The sequence below is a fragment of the Suncus etruscus genome, chromosome 15, assembly GCF_024139225.1.
Source record: "Suncus etruscus isolate mSunEtr1 chromosome 15, mSunEtr1.pri.cur, whole genome shotgun sequence".
NCBI lineage: Eukaryota > Metazoa > Chordata > Mammalia > Eulipotyphla > Soricidae > Suncus > Suncus etruscus.
Genome location: NC_064862.1, coordinates 26,965,265 through 26,972,010, shown reverse-complemented (window position 1 = coordinate 26,972,010; position 6,746 = coordinate 26,965,265).

The following is a 6,746-nucleotide window of genomic DNA, read 5'->3' as shown; positions in this document are numbered from 1 at the left end:
GCCTGGGGTACCCACCTTGTCCCCTCTTCCCCCCACCAAGCTGCTGTGAAGGTTGACATCTCCCTGACAAGGCCCTCGCACTGGCCAGGCCAGCAGAAGCCCAGCAGGAGAGGCGGAGGGGAAAGCGCTGACATGGAGCTGAACCCTGACAGATGCAGCACGTCGGAGCCCCGCCACGGGCCTGTTGGTGCTTGTCAGATGGCGGAGCGTGTGGGCGAACATGCTGCCCATCAGAGGGAGTGAGCTGTCCGGCCTTCTTCTACCTCCTTCGCTGGCTAGGTCCTGCCTGCACCTCCAGACTTTGGCCTCCCCCTTTGTCCCTGCCTTCCCCTCTTGGCTCTCCCCTTGCTGTCCGTCTTAGGTCTTATCTTATCTCCCCTCATTCCCCAGCTTCTCCCCGCCAAAAAAACCTCTCCCCCATCTTCCCTGCCTTTCTCCTTCAAGCAAGATAAACATATTTTGCTCTATTTGCTGTTTCTCTTTCAACTCTCTTGTCCTTTCCTGGAAGTCTCTGTTTCTTCACACACACACACACACACACACACACACACACACACACACACATATAAGCACCCCTTGTTTTAAGGCCCATTCCACCAAGTCTTCCTACTTTCCACCAGGCAGCACCCCGTTTTGTGCAACTGGATGCAGTCCAGGGTGCATACCAGTTAGATCCCTTGACTGTGCTCCCTCGCTCCTGCCAGCCTCCCTCCTCTCCATCATCCCTCCTCAAGCTCCTCGTTCTCCTCCATCCTCCTCCTTCTCCTCCCTAGCCTCAGGCCTCAACCCTGAAACTCTCCTGGCTTCTCTGGCTTCTGCCCAGCTGAGGGGGCTGGAACAGCTGATGCCTATGGACAGAGACAGCTCCAGCAGGCCCAGCTGCCCCTGCCCACCACCCCCACGCCGGACCCCCACAACTGCAGATCAGCCGATATGTCTGACTGAATCGGAGCAGATCTGAGAGGCCTCCACCCTGCGGGCAGCCTGGAGACACTGATGCGGGTAGACACATAACCAGGGCTGCAGAGGGAAGGGAGACAGGTGAGCTGATTGGAATGGATGCCAGGGTCACTAACTGGCCAGACTTGGGGGTAGGGTGGGGGAGTGGAAAACTACGGTTCAGGTGGGGCAGGTGGGCTTTGGGGTGTCCTGGAGGGCAGGAATGCCTGGGTCAGCACAGCTCTCCAGAAAATTGGGGTGGTCCTAAGGAACTACTCATTATGCTTCACTCCTCCCTTCCCAGCCTCCTTTACTCGTTGCTTCCAAAGGCCAGTCAAGGCGACCATAGCAATAGTCCAGTAGGGAGGGTGCTTGCTTTGCACATGACCAATCTGGGTTTGATCCCTAGGACCCCATATGCCCCCCCCAAGTCCCCCAGGAGTGATTCCTGAGTGCAGAGTTAGGAATAAAACCATGATGTGACCCCCCCAAAAAAAAACAAAAGTCAATCTGGACATAGGACTCCACTATACTGGGGGTGAGCTTACCTGTCCATTAGGGATCACATGATCCAGTGACAGCCATAAAGACCCACTGGAAAGTCCACTGGGTTGTTTTTTTGTTTTTTTGTTTTTTTGGTTTTTAGGTCACACCTGGCCGCGCTCAGGGGTTACTCTTGGCTCTATGCACAGAAGTTGCTTCTGGCAGGCTCAGGGGACCATATGGGATGCGGGATTCAAACCACCAACCTTCTGCACACAAGGCAAATGCTTTATCTCCATGCTATCTCTCTAGCCCCCACTGGGGTTTTTGGAAAGTTTCCCCATGCCTCAGAAAGTGAAGATCGGGCTGGAAAGATAGCACAGAGGTAGGGTGTTTACCTTGCATGTGGTTGACTGGGACAGGCCTGAGTTCAATTTCTGGCATCCCATATGATCCCCCAGCCTGCCAGGAACGATTTCTGAGTGCAGAGCCAGGAGTAACCCCTGAGCGCAGCTGGTTCTGGCCCCCAAACAAAACAAAACAAAACAAAACAAAAAGAAGGCGAAGATCGATGGATGTCACTTTGCCCTATAATAGGATTTGGGGAATTCTGCAGCCAGAATTCCTGCTGGGCAGATGCCCAGAGGGTGGTGTATCAGAGGCTTTCTGGAGCTCCCGAGTGTCCTTCTTCCATTGCTCAGAACTCTTGAGGGATGTTCTGGAGGTACAATTGAAGCACCCCCAATAACAGACCGAGGGACATGGCTCAGAGGGGGCACATGCTTCACAGATATTAGTCCCTTGTTTGATCCTTTGCACCTGTTCCCTCTACATCCCCCTTAAATTTTATTTAAATTTACAAGTTATTTAAATGTTATTAAATAAATAATTTATTTAAATTTTATTAATAGGTGAAATAATAACTGGAAAGCACACCCCTGCCCTTCTTCAAGATCTTCCAGGGGCCAGAGTGATAGCACAGTGCTAGGGTGTTTACCTTGCACGCAGCCGACCTGGAATGAACCTGGGTTTGATTCCTGGCATTCCATATGGTCCCCTGAGCCTGCCAGGAGAGATTTCTGAGTGCAGTGCCAGGAGTAATCCTTGAGCACTGCCAAGTTTGGCCAAAAAGCCAAAATAATAATAGTAATAATAATAATAATAATACTTATTATTAAAGAAAATAGATCTTCCAGATCCTGATGCAGCACCAGTAGGGAGGCAAAGGGACGTTGGGAGCAGGGAGAAGTTGCCTGAAGCCCAGTGCTCAGGCTTGTAGAAGGTGTAAAGGCCAAGTGAGCACCAGCAGAAGAGCATCAGCTCCTCTTCCGTGGAACAGATCATTCCAGGCTCTGCCTCAGTGGGGCTCTTTGCCAAAGGCTTCTGAGCTTCCAAGCCCAGGTCATGGGATTTTTGAGTTCCTTAGTGGATAGGACAAGTCTTGGTCTAAGAGCTACAAGCTGGCTTTGTACCATCACCTCCCTGCCCTGGAAACCTCCTTCCAGGCATTGTGACCCTCTGCCAACTCGCCTACCAGTGCTCAGGCAGAAGCTTTCTTGGGACTGTTCAGAAAGAGGCATCCAAGAATCCTGGCCTGGGGCCAGAGAGATAGCATAATGGTAGAGCATTTGCCTTACACGCAGCTGAGCCAGGATAGATGGTGGTTTGAATCCAGGCACCCCATATGGTCTCCCAAGCCTGGCAGGAGCAATTTCTGAGCACAAAGCCAGGAGTAACCTCTGAGAGCCACTGGGTGTGACCCAAAAACCATAAACAAACAAACACCCACTAAACACCGTCACCTCCAGAAATACTCACCCTCACCCTCTGCCAGCCCAAATCCCTTTCTTCAGTTCAGCAAGCAGAGGCTGGTAGAGAATGGGGTATTCTAGAAGCTTCTGTAGCTTCTTCTACAACTTTCACCCTGGTCCCACCTTTTTATTTTTTCCAGATTCAAGCCATCTTTATTTCTACAGCAACAGCTGAAATTAGAATGACCTCCTCCCCAGCACCCCCTTGGAGTAGGCCTAGAGCCCAGAGGGTCTTCACTGTCCCCACAAGAAGCTGCTGGCGTGTGGCAGGTGACTGGCCTCGAGGTGCCCAGGGCTGGGTTGTATCGTGCTGGGTGGGGGGGGGCAGTGCATGAGATCAGGGTGCAGGGCAGGGCTGGGCAATGAGGGCCACGGGGCTGGGGCTCCGCTCGTGGATCAGGAGCAGCACAAGAATGATCAGGGAACCCTGGGCTGGAGTGAGGGGCATTGCCCCAAATGTGGTGCATAGGAAATAGCATCACTCAAAATGAGGGTGATTAGAGTGTGAGCAGTACCAGAGAGGGTGGGAGGAGAGGCCTGGTGCCAGGGACATGTGGGCTATGTCCAATAACTTATTTCTCTATATACAATAACTTATTTTTTATATACACAAGCAAGGCCAGAGGACAGGGACAGGGCATCGATGGGGCAGATGTTCAGTGTTCTTGGCTGAGTTTCTTAAAGTGGGTGACTGCACATCTTGCTGGCCCAGCATATATACACTTGCTCTATATGTTACACTCTTTACCTGGATAAAAAAGGGGGTAAAAAGAGCTTCTAACCCTAGCAACTGATCTTGGCACCTTTGGACCAACTCATTCTGCCGCGGGGAGGGTCTGTTTACCTTTGTGCCCTGACCGCAGTCTGCACTTTGGCACCAGCCTCTCAGGCTTGAGAAAAACCTGCCTGGTGCCAGCTCTGCAGGCGTAATTACACGGTTCTCTGGATCTCCGCTCGGCTCTTTCCAGTGCCGGCATCATCATTAACTATTTATGAGGGTCTTTGGGGCCAGGCTGGGATTCCCCGGTGGCAGTGAGAACAGCTCCATCCCCATCGCCGGCCACCAGAGCAAGACCAGATTTTCTTGGGGGCTGGGGAGGGCACTTCTGGAGACTGGAAGCCATTCTTGGGTGTTCTGGAAAGTAGGGATTGCAGAGTGACTGGTCCACCTGTCCCTCCATCCTGTTGTGTATATGCACCCACAGTGGGCACTGACCATAGTTGGGTGTGGTGATAAGGTCACTATAGCTTAGTAGACTCTGGACAGGGGCCGGAACAATAGCACAGCGGTAGGGCATTTGCCTTGCACGTGGTTGATCCAGGATAAACCTGGGTTTGATCCCCGCCGTCTCCATATAGTCCTCTGAACCAGGAGCAATTTCTGAACAAAGAGTCAGGAGTAACCCCTGAGCATCACTGGGTGTGTCCCAAAAATAAACAACAACAATAACAAAAGAAGATTCTGGTTAGGGAAAGAGGAAAACAGGTGACAAGGCTTCTGGGAACTCTACAACAGGGCCATCATTTTTGGGGGTCTGGTACAAAATTAAAAGGGGGAATTCTAGGGCCGGAGCTCTAGCACAGCATCCAGGAGGGCACTTGCCTTGCACTCAGCTGACATTCTAAGATGGACATGGTCCCCCCCTGAACTCCTCTGGGAGTGATCCCTGAGCACAGAGCCAAGAGTAACCTCTGAGTATCACCAGGAGTGGCCCAAAGAACAAAATGAACAAAAGGAATTTTCAACAGGAAAATGTCAAGGCAGGTGACAGCAGGTACTTCTAAATTCCAGGCCCAGCGTGGCTGCAGAGGATGACATCACTCCTTAGGAAGAACCTAGTGGTGACCTTGGGCCCAGCCAGCCTGAAGAGAGCCAAGTTATTAGGATCAGACTCCAGGCCCAGATGGCAACTCTCCCTTAACCCAGAGACAGAGGGTGTACCCCAAGGTAGCACAGAGGGTCTCCCCCGGCCTTCGCTGCTGTGCCTTAATGCATGCAAGTGGAAATGGGCTTCCATCTACAACAGTCTAAGAGGTGAGGATTATTCTCAACTTTTCTCTGCAGTGCTTCCTTCCTGGCTCTGTACTCAGGGCTCACTCCTGGTAGGTCTTCAGGAGACCCTATTCTGGGGGGTTTCTGGGGATTGTGCTGGGACAAGCATCTTCACTCCTGACCTATCTTTGGAGCCCCAAGTGCATTATTGCACCTGAGACACCCTTGAGTGGGGAAACCAAGGTCTGTGTAGGTTGTGTAGATTGTCCATTCCATAGTGCAGATGTTCAGATTGGGAAACAGAGCCGCTGGGACCTGATCCAGATGGAATGGGGGGGGGGGGAGGCAGACAGAAAGGGAAAAAGGAGATGAGTTTGCTGTGAGAAAGAATCAAGACAGTTAGGTCGCCTCACCCCTACACCAAGCTGCCTGGTACTATACTTGGCTCTGAGCCTGCACTCAGTAAACGTAGGTGCAAAGTGAGCTTTTTCTTTTTTAAATAATATATATATATATATTTTTGGTTTTTTGGTTTTTGGGCCACACCCGGTGGTGCTCAGGGGTTACTCCTGGCTGTCTGCTCAGAAATAGCTCCTGGCAGGCACGGGGGACCATATGGGACACCGGGATTCGAGCCAACCACCTTTGGTTCTGGATCGGCTGTTTGCAAGCCAAATGCCGCTGTGCTATCTCTCCGGGCCCTAAATAATATCTTTATTTAAGCACCACAATTACAAACATGTTTGTAGTTGGGTTTCAGTCATAAAGAGTACAGCCCCCTTCACCAGTGCAACCTTCCCACCACCAATGCCCCCCCCCACCTCCTCCTGCCTCCCCCACCCCTGCCTGTGTTCAAGACAAGCATTCTATTTCTCTTACTCACTACCATTGTCAGGATAGTTGTTGGTGTAGGTATTTCTCAAACTGCACTCACTTTGTGATGAGCTTCAGATCCTGAGCCTATCCTTCTGCTGAGTGAAATAAGTCAGATGGAGAGAGATAAACATAGACTAGTCTCACTCATCTATGAATTTTAAGAAAAACAAAAGACAGTATGGCAATAATACCCAGAGATAATAGAGATGAGGGCTGGAAGGACCTGCTCAAGAAAGTGAGCTCTTTCTAACGCTCCATCCATGTCTCAGGTTTGTCCCAATGGGTCTATAGTTCTGATGGGGATCCAGGCCTGATGCTACTTGGAAGTGCTCCAGGCCAGAAGCAGACAGGCATGAGATAATCTGCTCCTGCAGATCCTGCAGATTTTGGGGATCCCTACTCCTAACCCTTGTATTCTCCCCCTCACTCACTCCCCAACCCTCCTGGAGCTCTGAGCCCAGCACTAGCAGTTTGGCAGAACTGCTGGGGGCCTGGCCTCACCCTGCCCAACAGATCAAATAAGCCTCCCTAGCTGCATGCTTTCTGCAAAGCTTCCTTAAGTGGGTGTGGGGAGGACCTCCTACTGTCCCTGCTGTCCCAGGCTGTGTGAACTCTGGACCTGAGTTCCCAGAATCTAGACGAAT